This window comes from Periophthalmus magnuspinnatus, chromosome 18 (assembly GCF_009829125.3).
Source record: "Periophthalmus magnuspinnatus isolate fPerMag1 chromosome 18, fPerMag1.2.pri, whole genome shotgun sequence".
Classification (NCBI taxonomy): Eukaryota; Metazoa; Chordata; class Actinopteri; order Gobiiformes; family Gobiidae; genus Periophthalmus; species Periophthalmus magnuspinnatus.
This window is the reverse complement of record NC_047143.1, coordinates 25,338,931-25,361,971: the sequence shown is the minus strand read 5'-3', so window position 1 is coordinate 25,361,971 and position 23,041 is coordinate 25,338,931.

The window sequence follows — 23,041 nt, the reverse complement described above, 5'->3', positions numbered from 1 at the left end:
ACTAGTGTGGTTTTAGTCGACTCAAATAAAATAAAAAATGTACAGAAAGAATCATTTGCAAAGACTAAGCCGTAGAAACTAAAACAGCCACTTTTATTCTAATAACTACAGCCGACTTTTCTTAACCTTGTCACGAATCCCACCTGGACAAACGAGGGATTACACAAAACAGACTAAATATACATCATTTCCTTAGTATACAGTGAGATCCAATTACACTCCATCGGCTTTACGCAGCGTTATACCGTAGAAGAGATCTTTTTTTAATTTATTGGACACTAGAGGGCAATGTAGAGACCTGCATCTGGAAGGAAATAATGCCCCACTGCGTCGCTTTTAACCCAAAGTTGTGGACATTTTTATTTCACTAAAACCTTGAAAAATCCGCGTGTCCGTTGCCAAGAAAACGCGACTGAAACAACTTAAAGCGTTCACTCTGTAGCTTTTCTGAACCTGCCCGTCTCCATGGAGATGTCATCGCCGGGCCTAGAATGTTTCACGGTGACAAATCTCCATGGAGACGAGCAGGTGACGCCACCAGGTCAAGTTGCAGGTCAGATCTGAGGAGTGGCAAGCTGCTCATACGCTGGTTTTACACGTTTTTTGAGTTTTCTCCGCAATAAACATGTAAGGAGTAAATGCAAGAGGCTAATGCTCTACTGTGGAGTATTTCAGGCAAAGTAATAACATCTCTATGGAGACGAGAGGGTAGTGGAGTAAAAGTACAGATACCAGGGCAAAAAATACTCTAGTAAAAGTATCATATAAAAAAATTAACTTTAGAGTATTTGTTTAAAAATGTACTTAAAGAGTAAAAAGTTAAAGTATTTATTTAAAGTTTTGCATTTTGTTCAACAGAAATAATTGATAATTTTTTCTGACTGTTTTTATTTGGATATTTTAGCTTTTTAAATAAATAAATCCACAGCCTTTTCAGCAGCTCTTAAACGATCATAACAAATACTTTTACTTTTCAGTCCTGCAGTGGAGTAGAAAGTACAGATACTACTCTCAAATGTACTAAAGTAAAAGTAAAAAGAGTCTTTAAAATAAACTTTCCAGGACTAAACTACCGGATTCTACTGACCCAAACCTGAACTTTGACCCACATAATCACAGTTTTCTTCTTCTGCTTCGTCAAATTGTTTCAAATAGTTTAACGCTTTTGAAATAAACTGTGGACTGTTTAAATCATCGAGAATATTCCATCGTTTTTTTTATTTTGTGTGATTTAAAACTTAGAACAGCTGCTCTTTGCACCTCAGCCTGTTTTTGTACTGGACACTAGGGGGCACTGTAGTTAACTGCATCTAACAGGACATGAGTGAAGCAGCAGTCGTCTCTTATAACAGTTTCATCTGCTCGTTTTAGTGGGATGTTTTAATGCTCCACTGTGCAACTTTTTAGGCAAAATATAGACACAAATAACAGCACAAGAATTATGGACATTTTTATTACACTAAAAAACCTTGAACATGATGCACCCCCCTCTCTCCTTCGGCCTCCACCTGCCCGTTACCAAGGAAACGTGATTACTTGTCCTGGTCAAGTCCAGGTTTATGTCAGGTCTAGTCCAGGTCTAGTCCAGGTTTAGTCCAGGTTTATGTCAGGTCTAGTCCAGGTTTAGTCCAGGTTTATGTCAGGTCTAGTCCAGATTTAGTCCAGGTCTAGTTCAGGTCTAGTTCAGGGTTAGTCCAGGTCTAGTCCAGGTCTAGCCCAGATTTAGTCCAGGTTTACTCCAGGTTTGGTCCAGGTCTAGTCCACATTTAGACCCGGTTTAGTCCAGGTCTAGGCCAGGTTTAGTCCATGTCTAGTCCGGGTCTAGTCCAAGTCTAGCCCAGATTTAGTCCAGATTTAGTCCAGGTCTACTCCAGGTTTGGTCCAGGTTTGGTCCAGGTCTAGTCCACGTTTAGACCCGGTTTAGTCCAGGTCTTGGCCAGGTTTAGTCCATGTCTAGTCCAGGTTTTGTCTACATCTAGTCCAGGTCTAGTCAAGGTTTACTCCAGGTCTAGTTCAGGTCTAGTCCAGGCCTAGTCCAGGTCTAGTCCAGGTCTAGTCCAGGTCTAGTCCAGGTCTAGTCCAGGTCCAGGTCTCATGTCTCTCCTCCTGTCATTCCTCTGCTGCAGTTCCCTGTCTGACCAGTAGATGGCGCTGTAGTTCCACTCGTCTCTTCGTGTCCTGTCTCACTCACAGCTCGTCCATCACAGGCTCCAGCTCCTGATTCTAGGAGAAAAACCCAGAAGACGACGCGGATTATCCCACATTTGGTAAAGTTGATTTGAGTAAATCCTGTTTTATAATTGGTAAAACGCAGCCCCAGAGCGCTCACTCTGTGGAGCGGCGAGCACAGACTCTCCATCTGCATCATGTGTCACAGCGCCACCTGCACCTGAAACACACAAGGAGGAGGAAAATCCAAATCAGGAAATCCACTCATGTGTTTAAGAACGAGGAAGAGGAGGAAGAAGAGCAGCAGAGGCTCAGTGAAGCTGTGGACCTCTACTAAGGCACTGGACCTATCTCGCAATGGTGAACATATAGTGCCCACTGTTCAGAAGGATTATTTTAGTTTGAGAGGTTTTTTTTCTGATATGACATGTGCGCTGATTTCTTTTTATGCCAGATGCCCTCCCACATCCATCATGAAAAGCTTTATCCATGTGTTATTGAAACAAGTGTAAACCAGGACTGAACCAGGACTGAACCAGGACTGAACCAGGACTGAACCAGGACTGAACCAGGGACTAAACCAGGGACTAAACCAGGGACTAAACCAGGGACTGAACCAGGGACTGAACCAGGGACTGAACCAGGGACTAAACCAGGACTAAACCAGGACTAAACCAGGACTAAACCAGGACTAAACCAGGTCTAAACCAGGTCTAAACCAGGTCTAAACCGGGGACTAAACCAGGACTACAATATCTTATTTAAAGGAGCACTGTGTAACTTTTCTGGTCACCTGCTTGTTTCCATAGAGATGTCATTGTTTGAGCTCATGTTAAAACCCCATGTGAGCCTCTTGTATTTGATCTATTATTATATGATGTTATATTATGGTTGTAGTGTTTGAATCCTCTGGCTCTGCTACAGACGCTTGTGTCGTGGAGATACATTTAATGCCATAGTGTGGAACATAAGCAACATCAGGAAAAGCAATAACATCTCTGTGGAGACGAGCAGACCCTCCGCCAGAGCTGAAATGAGCCAAATGATTCTAGAAATGAAGGTGTGTGGAGTTTAAAAACGCAGCAGAGCACTTCCTGTATTGCCACTTGATGACATCACGAGGTGGAACACGTTCAATCTGACCGAGCTGCATTTGAGTTTTGGTCCAGACTTTTTCGTTCAGTTTCATGCCTGAACCAGGATGAAAATGGAAGTGCAAACCTTTTATAAATAAGGTCACAGCGCTCCCTTTTGCACCAAAGACACTCATACACACACATTTACAGTAGAGCGGCTGCGGCGTCCTGCTGCGGAGTGACACGCTGCAGCCGCCGGAGCCACTGGAGCGAAGGATGAGGAGGAGAGGGAAACGCAGGGAAGAGAGGGAAGAGCACGAGGAATCGAGAGCAAACGCAGAGCGACACCAGAGGACACGGCCGGTCGCCACGGTAACACACAGACACACAGACCGGTCCCCCACGACGGGTCAGGACGGACAGAGGAAATGGAAACGCTGATTTTCTGTACAGATTTAGGTTTTGGTTTTGAAATCAGTGGAGTTTTTAATGTACGACCTGTAAAATGTTTGGACAGTGTCTCATTCAGGGTTTTTACTCTTATGTTTGACACTTTCTACAGCAGAAACACCGAGGGCCACATGACCAAAATGGCCGCTCTCAAAGGGACAGATGTCAAATAAATAACTACTTTTGCTTGTTAATGAACTCTTTCTGTGTTTATTACTTATTCAAGTTACAAATATTGCACGTGCACTTGCCTAGATGTAAAAATCTGTCTGTGTATCTGCGTATTTCTGGATAAATTGAGATTTTAAGACCATCAGACCTTTTAATTTACCACGTCGAGGGCCACGTAAAATGAGTCTGACATATGTGTTCTACAGTTTATAAACAGAGAAAAGACGTCACATTTATGAAGCTAAATAACTGGAAAAGTGCAAAAAAAAAAGTGCAAAACAGGGCGCAAAGCAAAGGGTAAAGGCTTTTTTACAAAGACAAGTTATTTTTCGTTCGTTTTATGTTTTTCCGCGTATGTCGAGTCATATTTTTGATGCCTTCAGTGCGAATCCACGATGGAAATAATCACAGAAATAAAATTAAAACGTGTGTTCAAACTTTTGAGCGGTCGAGTAAATGCAACGGTGGAACGTAACGAAGTAAAAGTACTAAAGTCGTGTACTTGATTTAAAATTTTAGGTATCTGTGCATTACTTAAGTACATTTTACAGTTGATACTTTTTACTTTTACTCCACTACGTTTGAGAGCAGTATCTGTACTTTCTACTGCACTACGTTTTTGAACAGGACTGAAAAGTAAAACAATAATACAAAATACTGAAGGTTTATTTTTAACACGTTCATAATTTGAGCAAAACAAAAATATACAAATAAAAACAGCTGGAAAAAAAAACATTGATTCGTTTGTTTCTGTTGAACAAAATCCAGTGCAAATCTTCATCAAAATCACCACAAATGGCTTTATAAGACTCAAAAACTCCACGAAATACTGCTACTTTTTACTCTTGAAGTACATTTTTAAACTTTTACTTGCGTAGACTTTTTTATGTGATACTTTTACGTGAATATTTTATATAATCGAGTAACAAAATGCAGTACTTTTTCCATCTCCGCTCACGTTAAACACTCTTCATTTTCGTGTCGTTTTGTGAATTCTAAACAGACTTCTCCTCGGTATAATTTTTTACCCAGAAGCCCCTGCTGCGGTTCGTCCAATATCTCGTCCTGGTGTATTTACTATTCCAGGATGAGGTCAACTCTCCCAATACTTCATTCCTTCTTAAACTTTGCTTTCCCTGCTTTGCCCTTATTGCCTTTGACCTTTGAACCACAGATTATGACTTATCGATATTTTGGCTCAAATAAAATGTAATTACGTCGTGTTTGATTGACATTAAACAGTTATTAAAAAGCATGGATCTGTTCGCCCGTGTTCTCCCGGCTCATTGTGCGAAATAAATCCTAAAATGGATCCGCGGCTGGTCGTCCAAGTGCATTAAGGAAAAATCTGAAAATGTGTGTTGAGTTTGTGTTAAAATGTACAGTATCTGCGCGCAAAGTTCTCAAAAAGTAGATTTGTACGTACTGAGTAGTATTTTCAGTGTATTCTGTGCTCTCCTCTAAAACTGCAGTAGTATTTTTTCAATTTGAGTTTTGGAAGCGTATTCCTTTAAATCAGTAAAGTGCAGTGATGTGATGAATACTTTGAAAATGTATTTACTGTATTTTTTGGATTATAAATCACACTTTTTTCATAGTTTGTCCAGGAGTGTGACTCATATGTTGTTATCATATGTTTTTTCTTTATTATTATGCAGTTTTTGGCTGGTGCGACTTATACTCCAGTACGACTTATACTCCAATACGACTTATACTCCAGTACGACTTATACTCCAGTACGACTTATACTCCGGTGCGACTTATACTCCAGTACGACTTATACTCCAATACGACTTATACTCCAGTACGACTTATACTCCAGTACGACTTATACTCCAGAGCGACTTATACTCCAATACGACTTATACTCCAGTACGACTTATACTCCAGTGCGACTTATACTCCAGTACGACTTATACTCCGGTGCGACTTATACTCTGGTGCGACTTATACTCCAGACCGACTTATTCTCCAGACCGATTTATACTCCAGTACGACTTATACTCCAGACCGACTTATACTCCAGTACGACTTATACTCCAGTACGACTTATACTCCGGTGCGACTTATACTCTGGTGCGACTTATACTCCAGACCGACTTATTCTCCAGACCGACTTATTCTCCAGACCGACTTATACTCCAATACGACTTATACTCCAGTGCGACTTATACTCCAATACGACTTATACTCCAGTACGACTTATACTCTGGTGCGACTTATACTCCAGTACGACTTATACTCCGGTGCGACTTATACTCCAGTACGACTTATACTCCGGTGCGACTTATACTCTGGTGCGACTTATACTCCAGACCGACTTATTCTCCAGACCGATTTATACTCCAGTACGACTTATACTCCAGACTGACTTATACTCCAGTACGACTTATACTCCAGACCGACTTATACTCCAGACCGATTTATACTCCAGACCGACTTATACTCCAGACCGACTTATTCTCCAGTACGACTTATACTCCAGTACGACTTATACTCCAGTACGACTTATACTCCAGACCGACTTATACTCCAGAGCGACTTATACTCCAGTACGATTTATACTCCGGTGCGACTTATACTCCAGATACTCCAGAGCGACTTATACTCTGGTGCGACTTATACTCCAGACTGATTTATACTCCAGAGCGACTTATACTCCAGTACGACTTATACTCCGGTGCGACTTATACTCCAGTACGACTTATACTCCAGAGAAAATACTTTAGTTACATGCAGTTACAGATTATAAAATACTTGTATTAAAATGCATAGATTATTAAGTCTCTATTTAAAAGGCAAAAGGATCAAATATATGAGTGAGTTTTGTTTTGTTGCACTCATTGGTTATAAAAGTTTTTATTCATGTTGCATTTTTGTATTTCAGGCGTCCTGTTGATTAAAGAAGCCTCTTTTTTGAATAAACCCGTAAGAAACGGCTCCTCCTCCAGAGAAGTACAGTGTGTATCCTGGTTCTGTGGGGCCGTGTTAAAGAAATCGTGAATCAAACAAAGATACGGGACGTTATTGAACTAAAGCGAAAGACACGACTGAACCACTGATGAGACTCTGCGACAGCGAAACACGGCAAGAAATTCAGTCCCGCGTCGATGCTCCGTGTGACAAATGGAGCTCATAAAGAGGTGTGTTTTACTCAAATTTCAAACTCGATTTCGATAAGAAGGAATAGACGTGACACTGATTCCGATACCACAATGATTATAATAAAAACACTTTCTTTAGACGACAGGATGTAATTTCCAGCGTTAAATGGTTCTACTTTCTTTTGTATTCCCACGTGGCCTTAAATCTGTGACTTTTTTAGTATCAATTTATAGTTTTTAACCGTCTGATGCATGAATTATCAAAGCCTTCGTCAAGATTTTTTTTCTCAAGTGTTTTTATTCTTCTCAGGACATGAAACAACATTGTGAGCTGCCTGTAAAAATGAATTAACTTGTGTTTTATTGTAAATATACAGACACATGTTTCTTTTTATGCTTTGAAAAACATTTCAACACTTTTTTGGGGGAAATTTCAACAGTTTAGACCTGAATAAGAAAACCAGAGGAAATGTACTTGCAGTTACACCGACTGACCACTGAATTGACCTCAATGGAGTGTGGCAGCAGAGAGCACTCTAGAGGCTCCACCACATAAACCAATGCATTAAAGAGAGAGTTATGTTTTAGTATCTGTCCACTGCAGTGACCGCTGTGCACCAGAGGGTTAATACTAGCTCCTTTTGCGAACCTTACTTTACGCCGCCATTTTGCGTCGAAAACCTTTAAAAACAGGCATAGCTGGACTAGACCAGATTGTGACTAGACTGGACTTGAATGGAAAATATGATCACAATTTCTTAAAAGTTTATGTCTCTCCGCCTCTTCTTCCAACTTTCTGACAACTTCAATTTATTCTACAGCAATTAACAATTCTTGAGTTTTGAGTTACCGTATTTTCCGCATTATAAGTCGCACTTTTTTCATAGTTTGTCCCAGGGTGCGACTTGTACTCAGATGCGATTTACACGTGAAATATGTTTTTTTTTCCTTCATTATTATCCTTTTTTTTTTTGGCTGGTGCGACTTATACTCCAGAAAATACTGTATTATTGGAGTGTGGAGTTTGAAAATTTCAAACTGGATTTCGGTTCTAAGGAGTAAACGTGATATTTGATAGCGATTACGATGAAAAAACACTCTTTTTTTAGACAATAGAATGCGATTTCCGACGTTAAATGGTCGTACTTTCTTTTTTTGTCCCACGTGGCCTTATATTTGTGACTTTTTTATTATCATTTTATAGTTTCGATACTAGTTCCCTTCACCAATCTTACTTTGCACCACCATTTTGCGTCGAAAATCTTTGAAAACAGGAGCCATAAAAAGACACAGAGGTGGATTAAATGAGGTCAAACAGGACGAGTCTGATTAAAATATCTGATCAACTGCCTTTGTAATACAGTTAATAATAATTTTAAACTGTAAAGAGACTCCTTGTAGTCTGTAATATTCTCATACATGGTCCAATCAGAGTACTGCATTCTTAATACTTCAAATACTTTTACATTATAGTGTTAAAACGCAAAATCGTAAGGAAAAAAACCCCAGCTTTTTTGTTTGTTCAGCTTTTCCTGCCACTAATTAAGAGCTGCGTTTTGGATTTTTTTGTCCAGTTTGAAGCCTAAATTATGTGATCAAATACTACAACGTGTTCCTTTTGATTGTAGGAAAGTAACTGTACTCTGAATACCGCCAAATACAGCAGTAACTCAACCAGAATAGTTACTTCCCGACATTCGTTAAGTCCACGTTTTCTATCGGAACCAGATCATTTTCAGCTGAAGTAAAAGCCCCTAAAAACTCAAAATGTGTAAGTACTCGGTGTATTTTGAATGTAGTACTTCTACGCACTCACAAACCATCAGCCAAAGTGTCAGTCTAACCACAACACGACATCAGAACCGCCGTAATCTCCCTCCGCCGCGCGCTCGTCTTTTTATATCTGTGTCTCTTTAGGTGGATTTTAACACAAACTGCGCTCGTGCTACTCCTCTCATCTTCATTTTCCTCCCGTTTCCACACCTCCTCTCCTCTCTCCTCTCCCACAATCCTTTGCTCCTCAGCCTACCTCCACCGCTCGCTCTAATAATAGCCGTAATGCGTTAGCGTGCATCCGCGGTAGTTCTGGTGTCAGTATTCTCTCCGTGTTTCCGCTTTGGTCTGTTTTATGTTTCTTTGGTGCAGGTGATGACACGAGGTCGTTATGTGCACCTGGTCCGGATGTGCTCGTTTGAAAGCTTCCGTCGTTTTGCTCCTTTTTTACCTCTTTTCTGTGCTTTTTTTTTCTATAAATCGCATTGAATATTACGTAGCAGATAGCAGACTCTACATATTTATGTTTAGTTACAGCATTTACGCACCAACCCAAAGATCAGAGGACGGATTCTCGCTCGGACCAAATTCTGTCCGAGTTGTGTCGTTACGCAAGACACTTATATACGTACGTACCAAAGACGTGTATAAAGACGTGAGTGTGACGTCACCCGCAGCGTTCGGCTCCAGTCAAATGACGCTAATCGAAGCTAGAGCTGTTATAGCGGTGAATTTGGAGCAGAGTTACATTTATGGAGTATCGTAGCAACCAAAGAGCCAATCCAGTGCGAGGTTGTTGAAAGTAAAGCCCCTTCTCGCCCGCGTCGCCGGTTCAGAACTGAGCGGGCGCTTAGCAACGCTGTCAGTCAAACAGGTTGCTAACGCTAGCGAGAGTGACCTTGGCGAAAGAAGGCGCCTGATTTGTCTGTTAACGTTTATATAATGTAATGAAGGTTGACGGAGCAGATGACTTGGCGCGGGGTCGTACGCAGTATCTTTCCAGCGGGTCGTGGGCAGCGGGGTCAGAGGCGAGGAAAGTCCATACCTGGTCGAGGAGAGCTGGGTCGGAGGCGGAGGCGCTGTGCAGGTTCAGGGAGCGGGATTTATGGAGGAATGTGCGGACGATCTGGCGCCGAGTGTTTCAGGTCCTCGCTCCCTTTGTCCTCCCCGGGTGCAGCTTGACTACGGGTGAGTTGCAGGTGTGTGTGTGTGGGAGGAGCCAGACTCTCCGCCCAGCTCCAGGCTTCGACACAGAAGAGAGGAGGAAAACAGCAGAGCAGAGTGGGATTTTGACACAGGATCATGTAGAGGGTTAATACGAACATTTAAGACCAAAATGACGAGTCTGACAGCAGCAGTTAAAGTGAATTGGAGCCAGAGTCGATGGAGCCGTACGTCACTTCCTATTTGGAACGCAGCGGCTAGTAGTTTAGCTACGTCCATTTCTATATACAGTCTATGGTATGAAATATATGTATGCAAGGGATTGAGCGTGGTCGGAAGGGAAGATGGCGCACAGTGACTTAATCAGTGGTATAATACTCCCTACAGGGAACAGACTTGAAACAAAAAACATCCATTTCTTATTTCTTGAAGGTTCCTGCCTCTTCTCCCAACTCTCTGACGACTTCAGTTTATTCTCCAGCAATTAGCAATCGTCCAAACTTCCTGGGTTTTCAGTTACCGTATTTTCCGGGTTATAAGTTGCACTTTTTTTCATAGTTTGGCCGAGGGTGCGACTTATATGTGAAATGTTTGTGTTTTTTTTCTTCATTATTATGCATTTTTTGGCTGGTGCGACTTATACTCCAGAAAATACGGCTCCTGACGGGTCGAATGTGGCGGGATGAGGAAATACTCCAGTTATATCGTACATATTTTGCATTAGTCTTGTCACAATACTAAAATGTCAAACTCGACTTCGATATTTCCAGCGTTAAATGGTCGTACTTTATTTTTTATTCCCATGTGGCCTTAAATCTGTGACTTTTTTAGTATCGATTTACAGTTTCGATAATAGTTCCTTACTTTGCGCCGCCATTTTACGTCGAAAACCTTTGAAAACAGGAGCCATTTCATCCTCATCTCACCGTAATGTGTCTGCATACCCACATCCGCTCGATACACAAGCCTAATAAGACACGTTCTATTGTAAAAACTGCATAAATGTGCGTATAATAACCTTACACAGCGACGGAACCTCACTGCTTCATTAAATATGCACCTCCATATCGGCACATCCCCTTTACACAACGTGGGACATTTTTGGGCTTTAATTCTCAGTGTTGCCGCGGTACCCAGACCTCATTATAGCGCTCAGGTAGAGATGGCAGAAGACGCGGAACAACAGAGAAAGCGAGGTGAATGTCTGCTTCCCTTTGCACACAATTAGAAAGGCACGCAGACGCTATAGAAGAGGAAGGGCTAAAGCAGGAATACACAAACACACGCACTTTAGGAAGCACCGGGAGGCTAAGAATAGAAGCTAGAGCTGTCGCGATACGGAAATTTCAACCTCTATTTCGATATTAAGGAACAGACTCGATGCTCAATGCTGATACCACGATGATAATATGATAGTGTTAAATCTTACATGCATTTTTTTTCTCTAAATGGGACTTCCGGTTAAGCAGAAATCCCGTTTTGCGGAAAGTTTTGCTGCTAAAATATGATCTAAAAGAGGATCATTTCAGTTAAATGTTCGATGTTCATGTGGACAACAAGTCAACACTGAACCGACGCTCTGGAGGCTTTAAAACGGCGCTGTGATAAAACATATAGAGCTTATTTGCTGTTAAATCAGGAGCCACGTGAGAAATAATATAACCCGAATAACGATGGCGGTAACCACGGTGACGTCCAGAATAAAGTGGATATGTTTAGACCGACGTCAAAATCATAATTAGTATTATGCAAAATCAACTTTTTGGAGGTTTCTATGCATCTTCTAAGGTTGTTCCCTCATTAAAAACATGTGTGAAGACGTTTTAAATGTCATCGCATGTTTGAGTAATCTAGAGATCTCTCCGGAGCCCTATTCGAAACCTTTTTACAGTTAGCAGTGGTTTAGACCTGGTTTAGTCCTGGTTTAGTCCTGGTTTAGACCTGGTATAGATCTGGTTCAGTTTTGTTTTAGTTCTAGTTTAGTCCTGGTTTAGTTTTGCTTTAGTCCTGGTCTACTCCTGGTTTAATCCTGGTCTAGTCCTGGTTTAGGCCTGGTTTAGTCCCAGTTTAGGCCTGGTTTAGTCCTGGTTTAGGCCTAGTTTAGTCCTGGTTTAGACCTGGTTTAGTTTTGCTTTAGTCCCGGTTTAGTGCTGGTTTAGTCCTGGTTCAGTCCCGGTTCAGTCCTGGTTTAGTCCCGGTTAAACTCTGGTTTAGTCGCAGTTTAGTCCTGTTTTAATCCTGGTTCTATCCAAGCCCAGAATTTTAGATCACTCATCATTTATACAAAAATCTAAACATATAACATGTGATCAATAATACTCCATAAACTCTGTTTAAAGCAGCACAGAGTCAGAGCTCAGAGACGCAGCTACAGCAGAATCAGACTGAAGGGGGAGCTCAGCGGGACGGAGAGGGAGGCAGGTGGCAGTCACTGAATGTCATCAAACCGCACTATGCCACACCGTAGACTCCACACATAATCCCTCCAGCAGTGAATCTATTTAGGTCTATATATATCACAGAATAATGCAGCGGGTCACAAACTGGGGTGCAGGATTCATTTTTTTGTTAACTAAACCCGGATTTTTCAGTCTTAAATGATTTTTAAATGTGCGACAAAAAACACAGACCACAGACACGAGGAGAATTGGTTAAGTGGGATATGGCAGCGAAGAGACGGTACACCACAAGCTAAAAAACGGCTTTAAAGCGTCCAAAAATCAGAGTGTTGCACTTCTACTTTCGATACAAGTCTAAACTGTGTTATTATTCGTAAAAATGTGGTACAGTTGTTCAGATAAATGTGTTTAACGCAAGAAAAGGCTGGAGATAAACGACACGGGAAGTAGAGTCGCTATCGCTAATCTGCAGCAGCTTCAGCCTGATCCTCGCTGTGTGGATGTGAACAGACACAGGTGAGGTTCTACGTACGTTTTTACTTTTTAAACAACGCTTCAAACTGGATAATAGCCTTGTTTTGTGGACTGGAGGTCACTATTTGCAGAGGACACATTCAAATGGATAATACAGACGACAACGCTGCAGTTTAACTTTACAACATAAACGCCTAATTATTTTCTGTTTCCCGAGTTTGCATCCTGCGCCTCTGCGTCCGTCACACCGTCTGCCTCTGATGTTCTGTTTTATTGGCTGTTGCCGTGGTGATGTTTTGCGGTTACGAATTTACAATATCACAGAGGCGCTCAGAGTCGCTCGGGCGTGTAAAGGAGGTAAACAAACGCCGCTGTCTGACAAAAAGTTTAAAGCCGAACACACAATGAACCTTCGCCAAAAGCCTCGGGACAGTTGTAAATGTGGACGTACAGTAGAAATATTCAGCAAAATGGACTTTTCAGAGATTTTAATCGTGTTGTGTCTCATTTACCGTCTGTTGAAGTTGTTTTTGTTTTCTTTAATCACTTTTCAGGACGCCGTTTTGCCGATCAACCGCCATTTTCACCTCCACTGGGACACGCCCACTGTGACGTTTGCACTTTGTTCTTCAATTTTATTTTCTTAATCAGTTGAATTAGCAGATTTTTTTTCCCATTTGTCATCCTACGAATATCACTGGAGCGTTCTACTGCTCAAACGCTCGGAGCTAAACCTAAAACATTTCCTGCTGGTCCGACTTACAAACCAAAATCACGATCTGAATATCCTGCGTATCTGTTTTTGTGTCATCTGGAAGCTTCTGTCAAACTGTCGATTCATAAAAGATACACAATATGTACACGCTCAGTTCTTTTTTTCTTCTTTTTTATGTGTGATGCAATTTCTGCTGATGTTTTTTGATGGAGGAAATTTGCAATTACTGTACGGAAGGAATTCAAACCTGGACAGGATTACAGAAATAATTTAGCTTTTCATATTATTATTATTATTATTACTATTATTATTTCTATATTCTTATTTTTTCTTCTACTACTTCTTCTATTTCTTCTACTACTTCTACTTCTTCTACTTCTACTACTTCTTGTTCTACTACTACTTCTACTACTTCTTCTACTGCTTCTTCTACTACTTCTTCATCTACTTCTACTTCTACTTCTACTACTTCTTCGACTACTACTTCTACTATTTCTTCTACTTCTTCTACTACTTCTACTACTTCTTGTTCTACTTCTACTACTACTTCTACTTCTTCTTCTACTTCTACTACTATTACTTCTTCTACTTCTTCTTCTTCTACTACTTCTACTACTACTTCTTCTAATATTTCTTCTACTTCTTTTACTTCTTCTCCTACTTCTTCTTCTTCTTCTTGTAACAAATGTAATCAAAGTGTAACCTGTGTAGCAGCAGATGAGATTAATACTTCAATAAAAACTTGATCACAAAAAGAAAAAAAATCTGCTACTCTCTTAATGTGATTCACATCTGTCCATAGGGGGCGCCAACATCTACATGTCTACACAGCTCCCACTGGACACCGCAGTTTTCTGACACAGAACCCAACGGACTTGTTTCTTTTTTTTAAACCGTTTTAGATGAATATTGTGATTTAGATTTAGATTATAAATACAGATCAGACACGTTAGCCGAGGTTTGGATTCATTTTAGCCACGATAATGAGCGTTACATAAACACACTGAGCGTTGACGGTGCAGTTGGCGGTGTATTTCCACTCTAATCTATAACTTAGACTCAACAAACCAGCAGTGGATTTCTACATTACGTCGTATCAATATTTCAGGAGTGACTAAAACCACGGTCCCGTTGATGTAACCGACGCCGTACGGGGACAGTCATGCATACATTTATTTACTGTACTTGTACCTCACGAATGATTCATACTCCTTCACTGTATCTGCTGTAGGAGACGTAATCCTCCCCCTGAACCTCTGATCAGACGGAGGGCCCGGTGCAGACGCAGGAAGGTCACATCTTAAGAGCTTTACAAGTACTCGCAGGTCCAATCTTGGCATTTTCTTCCCATCCGAGAGACGAGACCGAAGCAATTCAGTTTGATGAATGGAGCGGATTGGCACTTTAGAGCAGTGATCCCCAACCGTAAAGGACTGGTACTGTTCCTTTACACCACGTGTCAAACTCAAGGCCCGTGGGTCAAATGTGGCCCTCCAGATCATTTTATGTGGCCCCGGACAGGGTAAATTAAAAGGTTTGATGGTCTTAAAATGTCATTTAACCAGGACAGTTACACAGCCGTATTTTACATCTAGGCAAATTCATGTGCAATATTTGTAACTTGAATAAGTAATAAACACAGAAACGGTTAATTAAGTTAAAAAAGTAGTTAGATTTATTTTACATCTGGCCCTTTGAGAGCGGACATTTTGCTGATGTGGCCCTCGTTGAAAATGTGTTTGACGCTCCTGATTTACGCATTTGCTACCAGGACGCACAAAAACAGGCGGTTGCGATCGCATCTTCTCCGATGTAACTTTCGCCCGTCCCTCATGACACGATAATAAGCTCGTCTGTAGATATGTAATGATAATCCTGGCAGGAAATAGCCACAGAAATCCATTTGATATAACGGCGAGTTTATTATATCTGTGCTGGATCTGCTCTTGTCTCCACGACGACGAATCACGTAAAACGCATCAGACATGACGCACAAAAGTAGAGCCACGAGCGAGTGAAAATGAGCCAAAACAAGTCTTTGGCGAGCGTTTTTGCAAAGAGGAAAAGGCCAAAAGAGGAGCCAGAAGAGGAGACTACGACCTCCAAGAAAAAGAAAGATACATTTAACAGACGACACCAGGAGTCCTACGTAAAATATGAGTTTGTCGCTACAGGTGAGTCTCAAACAAAAGCGAATGAGGCGATGAAACAGTCAAAAAAACTGCTTCAACACATGGAGACTAAGCACCCGGGATTAAAAGATAAGCCTTTAAAGTTTTTTGAAAGAAACAAACGTGAACAAGAAGGAAACAAAGAAGAAACAAGCGCTGGTCCGTGAAAATAAAACTTGCGTTATCCCGGTCCGTGGTGCAAAAAAGTTTGGGGATCCTGCCGTACAGAAGTCGACATTTCGTTTAGCTCTGCACGGTTAAATAACAGACACCAGCCCACGTGTTGTATACCAAGCATTTTCACTTTATTTGTTGATAATTGTCACGATCATAGCCAGGATTAGCAACAAAACAGGATTAGCCCAAAGCCGCTCCCCGTTCGAAAACATTCCACCCGATCCTGTGTGATTCTGACAATCTCATATCACGTTTACATAGTAGTATTCAGCTTAAATATTGACGACGTTTTGCTCAAAAAAGTGCTTTAAACATTCCTGGCTTGTTCACATGGTTACTGCATTGGACAATAATGCACCAGTATGTAACATTATTGTTTGATCCTTGCGCTTGAGTAGAACCAAGAGTCACTGGTCCACGCCGTTTGAGGGAAATCCAGCAGCATTTGGGATCAAGATTTTCAAAATAAAGCGGCGGTTTAGACGTTAGCGCTGTGACGTTAGCAAGAGGATGAAAGGATAATAAAAAATAAAATAAAAAACACGAGAGAATTTGCGGCGTTGTCAAATTGTGTTTGATAATTGGGTCAAACTATCTCCAGAAAAGCAGCTCGTTTGAGACGTGAAGAGGAACGCAAAAATAAAATAAAATAAAATAAAAAACATCTACGTCTCGATTAGCCTAAATAACACATGAACAAACTCAGGCTTAGCAGCTACTTAAAGGTGCACTCTGGAACTTTTCTGATCTTTCCTTGCTTTGAATATGGCATTAAACTGGCCTATTTCCATGGAGACACGAAGTCGGTCATGTCAGATCTGTGGAAAAGCAAGAACGCTCACAGTAATAATGCGTTTTAAGAGAAATAAAACAAACGTAAAATAGATATGTTTCTCTATGCTGTGGAACATTCCAGGCAAAGCGATAACATCTCCATGGAGACGAGCAGGTTGTTTAGCTGCCACCGAAAAAGTTACAGAATGCACCTTTAATGCAGCTTTAATTAAGCGGCTAGAAGTTCGGGGATTAGTTGCGTAGCTGCTAAACCTGAATCATTCTTGATAATGTGTTGCCGGGCAGATCCAGAATGATCTCTCTTTACATTTTTTTTTTCCAAACGTGATCGTCCAATTGGATTTGTCTTTTTTTAGTGGCATTTTAAAACGAAGGAGCTCATTGGTCGGCTACGGTTAACAAATAAAATCACATTTCTCTCACGTCAGATTAACAGAGTTTAGGCTTCGCTCGTCGATTTGACAGAAATCCGCCATGTTTTTCAGTCTCACGTGACATATTTTTCCAATACGGACAGATCATACTCTGATTTACCAATGACCAGACCACATTTTCGTAAAGTATTGAAGTATTGTATAATCAAAATAATGCGTTAATTGTGCGTTAAATCCTATTAAAAAAAACAAAAACATTATAATGAAAATACTCATCTCAAATGCGGCGGGACTTCACACCTCCTCGATCAAACTGAGGATGTTTTTTACAGTGTTTGGGCATAAAACCGCCCGATGACCACGAGAGACAACAAACACGTCAGTCCGATATTGTTCAGTGTCGAGTGTGAGCCGTAACTGTTCCAAACCGTTCAGTGAGCACAAAGTCTACAGATGATTAAAACGGTGTTCGGAGACGTATAAATGTGACGTTAATATGGGCTTTGGGTCAAAATGTCCAAAAAAAAGCAAAAGAAGAAGAAGAAGTGAACGTCGTGTCGCTTGTATCAAAATGACCCCAACTGTTGTGGAAAGCTTTTCGAAATGAATGAAGTTAGAGGTTATTGCTTTTCACACTGCGAACTGGACTAGGCCTACGTAAACTCGGATTTGTGTTCAGATAATTCCATTACGCAGATGGTTAGTACAAAGCTACGACGTCCCCTAGTGTGCAACAAAAACTTTAAACCAATCGGGAGTTATGTGTCCATTTCGTGGGGCGGTGGAGGATTCAGTCAATAATCGAAAATGGTTTGTTCCTGAGTGTCGCCGTTTTGAATTAGTCTCCTGCCACAAATCAAACGGATAAAGTCACGGGGCTGATTTAATTTGTAGATGAGTTAAAGAGAGTCTGAATATCGTCTGCTAAATTAAGTTTTTGAATGTGAAATGTGGTGTTTAATGTGTAACGACCAAAGTGTGGCACAGGAATGCAGCATCAACTCAAATCCTGAGGAGTGAAGTGAGCGCGACGCAAAGGCAACAGTTTCATGCTTCAGCGCGTTTCGAAACATTAGGTTCATTTAAGTCTAGTCTAAAATCAGCTCTGTGCACTTGGTTTAAGATACTGAAATTCAGAATCTTTTTAATTGGAGTAGTTTTAACTTGTTTAGTAGTAATTGTTTATACGGAGCAGACAGTTTAACTTTCAACAGTAGGTGATTTGAAGATGGGTGCATAAATTCTTCCACTAAAATTAAACATATTATTCTGAATTTAAGTACCTGAAACAAACGCAGATCTTCCCTTTGCATTGTGGGTATAGCTGCTGTTAACTGTAGTGACTAAACATGCAAAAGCACATGTGAGACATCATGGAGTTCTCTTGGCACACTGGAAGCAGCTGAAGACACAAGTGAAACAATCCAACAGTGAGCATCAGTAAAACTGTGTACTGTGCAGAGGCTAAGGCTGAGCCACAGATCTGTGCGGGACAGAGGGATACACAGGTCTGCGTGGGACAGAGGGATGTAGAGGTCTGTGGGGGACAGAGGGATACACAGGTCTGTGGGGGACAGAGGGATGTAGAGGTCTGTGGGGGACAGAGGGATACACAGGTCTGCGTGGGACAGAGGGATGTACAGGTCTGCGTGGGACAGAGGGATGTAGAGGTCTGTGGGGGACAGAGGGATACACAGGTCTGTGGGGGACAGAGGGATGTAGAGGTCTGTGGGGGACAGAGGGATACACAGGTCTGCGTGGGACAGAGGGATGTACAGGTCTGTGGGGGACAGAGGGATACACAGGTCTGTGCGGGACAGGGATGTAGAGGTCTGCGTGGGACAGAGGGATACAGGTCTGTGGGGGACAGAGGGATGTACAGGTCTACGTGGGACAGAGGGATGTAGAGGTCTGCGTGGGACAGAGGGATACACAGGTCTGCAGGACAGAGGGATACACAGAATACTGTGGTTAGTCTGGGACTCATCTTTACCTAATAGTTGAGAGTCACAGCCTGTGTGACCCCTGACCTCTGCACAGTACTGCACATTCACACTCATTCACAAATGTGTAAACAGCAGCTCAGAATTTACACGAGGAAAATGACCTGAACTCAACAGTATAAATAAATATGGTCTGGGATTGAGTACATTTAGGAGCTTTGTGAAGTCAAACAGGAGGTAACGTGAGCTGTTTGATGTTAGTCCAAAAGACACTAATGATGCCACAGTCCAGATGAAGAGTTCTACAAGTAAAAAAGTCTCATTTGTCCTGCTCAGTTGTCAGCTCCTCAGACAGAACACAGCTCCAGGTTCTGTTCGTCCTGTAGATCCTTTGTGCCAAACATAGACTGTGTATATACAGACAGTATGTATACAGATTGTGTATATACCATAGACTGTACATATAAACGGACATAGCTAATCTCCTAGCCACTGCGTTCCAAATAGGAAGTGATGATGGGTGCACTTCCGGCTCCATTGACTCTGACTCCAATTCCAATAACTGCTGCTGTCAGAGTCCTTTATACTTCAGACTCCTTTATACTTCAGACTCCTTTATACTTCAGACTCCTTTATACTTTAGACTCCTTTACCTTCAACAGCCTCGCTCTGGATTGGCTCTTTGGTTGCTATGATACTCGCGGCTGGAATTCCTCATATGCAACTTGGCTCTAGCCCTTTTAGCTGCTAGCCTCGATGAGCTTCATTTGACTGTCTTGGGTGACTTCGCGCTCACTTAGTCCACTTCTTTACACAGCCGATGGTATATAGAGTCTGTATGTACACACTGTATACACAGACAGTACATGAACAGTCTGGTGAATGCTGCCTCGTCTCAGCTCCATTAAACGTCATGTGAGGAGTCATTGTGTGCCCTGTTCAAACTGGGCCATGGATTTGTTCTACTTTTCTTTGTGACAGTTACATTTGTGGAGCGTCCTTCTGCTGAATCCAGGTTAGCTGCATGTTGTTAAGGCCGTGCAGTCGCTGCACTGTGCTTTCCAAAGTTAGCTTTACATCTTATGTTTTATTCATATAAAGGAAAACTTTCAATGGGGCAAAGTGGCTCAGTTTTCTGGGAGCGATGCTGGAAATCCAATTTCCTTCTACTGCAGACAAAAACCATGACAGTCAAAGAATAAGATGTTTAGAGCAGCAAATGCTAGAGAAATATAAAGTATGAGTCATTCTTTTGATCACAGTAAAATGCCACAAACTGCTCAGATGATCAGAGACCATATACTGAGCAGTCACAATATCTTTTATCATAAAGGTTTGTCTTTCTGTGTGACATTCATGTTCTGCCTTTGTTTGAACTACATCATCAGATGTATAATACTCCCTACAGTAGATGCATTTCCAGACAATACTACAGTGTGTAGTGTTCATGTGTCCAGACTGATGTAAATACTCTTCTCATACTTTAGACATGCAGAGTCTACTGCACTTTTCCTCTTTACCTCTCAGATTCTTTCCACATGTCTCTGATCCACATGTGTCTCTGATCATCTCGCTGGTTGATGTTACAGAACTTTACAGTAAAAATGTTTACAGTATAATTCATGCAACAGCAGCTGTCAGTCGCAGGGATGCACCAAGACGCACTGGTGCAGATATGGAACATTCTGATCTATAAACAGGTAATAACATGACATTAGACTGGCCAATGTTGGATCTAAACACCTCGTAACAGTTTGAGTTTTTCTGTAGTTATTTAATTATAAATAGTTAATTATAAATGGTTACAAATCACATTTGAATGATTTTCTGCCATATGCTGTTTAGGTTTAAAGGAAATAAATAACATTTCCAGTCTCTGCCCTGGTATCGTTTGATATCGACAGAACAGTCTGGATCGGTGCATCCCTGGTCAGTATTGACTGTATAGTTTATGCACATGTCTGACATAGTGCACATGCACAGAAGCTCTGGTGAATCTTTCATAGTTTAAACCTCATCAGTTGTGATGTATTACGCCCCCTGGTGGTGGGCTCACACATGTCCTGCTCCTAATGGGCTTGTTCTGAACGCTCACGTTTGTCTAATGGCATCACGTTTGCTACATTTGGGCTGCTATGATTAGCTCATGCTCTGCACCTACAGGAAGTGTCAGGCTCATCTACAGTAAGGCCATGTCTCACAGAGCTGTGTGTGTGTGTGTGTGTCTGTGTGTGTATCTGTGTGTGTATCTGTGTGTATCTGTGTGTATACGTGTGTATACGTGTGTGTGGGGGTGTGTGTGTGTGTGTGTGCAGTGAGAGGAGGTAGAGTCACCAGTATTCTTCTGTACTGTACACCTGTACATTATGTAGATCATCAGGAGCCTCCCTGCTGCTCTGAGGTTGTTTAGGACGCACTGATAAAGTGGGACATTTCTCTGTTGGACAAAATGGGTCTAATGATGATTCTAACATATTTGTGTGACACAGAAAAATCCATGTTTCTGTCTACAGTTCTGCAGGTAAACGACACACTTAAAACAGCCCGTGTTTAGCAACCTCTTGATCCAGTGGACATAAAAATATCTCCATCTGCATTTGTGTTTCCAGAGACATGTGAGGAGAGTGAAATCTGAGCCTGAGCATCTGATCGGCTTCGCTCTAAAAGCAGGAAGAGAAGGGTGGAGCTCACTGGTCAAACATTAAGAATTATTGATTATTATCAACAGAACGCAGCCTGCCAGGATTTCAAATGTGGACTGAGAGAAAGACTCGTGGGTTGATACGAGGGCGGGGACGTATCGCTCATGATATTAGGTTTTTTTAATATAAATTTCAATATGAAATCCTGAATATCATGACAGCACTGCACACACACTGATCAGAGCAGCTTAAAAACCGACTGTGGAGGCGGAAAAAAAACACGATGACAAATGAATAAATAAATAAATCCAATACGTTTTGATTAACTGATGTAAAAGGATCAAAAGATTGCTATTCACAGCCTGCTCACCTCCTGCTGTATTATTTTGGAAATGGGCCGTGGGTCTTTGAAGCTTTATAAACTGTCTCACTCTCTGCCTCGCACAAAGACGTTTTATTGTCCGTTTGATCGACTTCTCTCTCGTCTGCAGCTTTTCGTCGTGCCACTGTGCCGTTTGTCTGAGCACATTCTCCGCCCTTTGAGTCTTTTCAGAAACTGTGGAGGAACTTTTATAGTGATGATTTTCTGTGGGTTATTTATGCATGAGGGAAATTACATTGAAATATTTGATTACACTGGACTCCCCGGTGGCCGTCTGAGCTCCACGCCACACTGTGATCGCTCGGTCCGTCTCTCCTAGCTGCTCTTTAAACTCCTCCTCTACTCATTTACTTGCATAGATTTGGTCTAAAACTCTTTTCTTTCGTCTAAATCCTCCTCCGCTCTCGAGTCCTTCAGCCCTGACACTATCGCCACATCTCAGCCTCACAGTCAGCTCCCGTCTCCTGATGGTGTCCTTAAACCTGCGCGTCCCCGTCTCGCCGTTTATACAGTCCACCCACTGCGCTCCTCTGTCCTCTCCAGCTCTTCTTCTCACACTCTGTCCTCGTCTTCCTCACACTTTTTCCCTGTGCTCCTCTCACCTCGTCGTCTCACGCCCGCTTTGTCCTTCTCCTTCTCTCAAACTCTTTGTCCGCATCTTCCTCACATTTGCTTTGTCCCTGCCTTTCTCTCTCACTCTCTTTGTCCCTGTCCTCCTCACTCTACCTCTTTGTCCCTGTCCTCTTCGCTCTCTCTCTTTGTCCCTGTCCTCCTCACACTCTCTCGTCCCTGTCCTCCTCTCACTCTTCCTCACTCTCTTTGTCCCTGTCCTCCTCACTCTTTGTCTCTGTCCTCCTCTCACTCTTCTTCTCTCTTTGTCCATGTCCTCCTCTCTCTCTTTGTCCCTGTCCTCCTCTCTCTCTCTCTTTGTCCCTGTCCTCCTCTCACTCTTCTCTCTTTGTCCCTGTCCTCCTCTCTCTCTTTGTCCCCGTCCTCCTCTCACTCTTCTCTCTCTTTGTCCCTGTCCTCCTCTCCCTCTTCTTCTCTCTCTTTGTCCCCGTC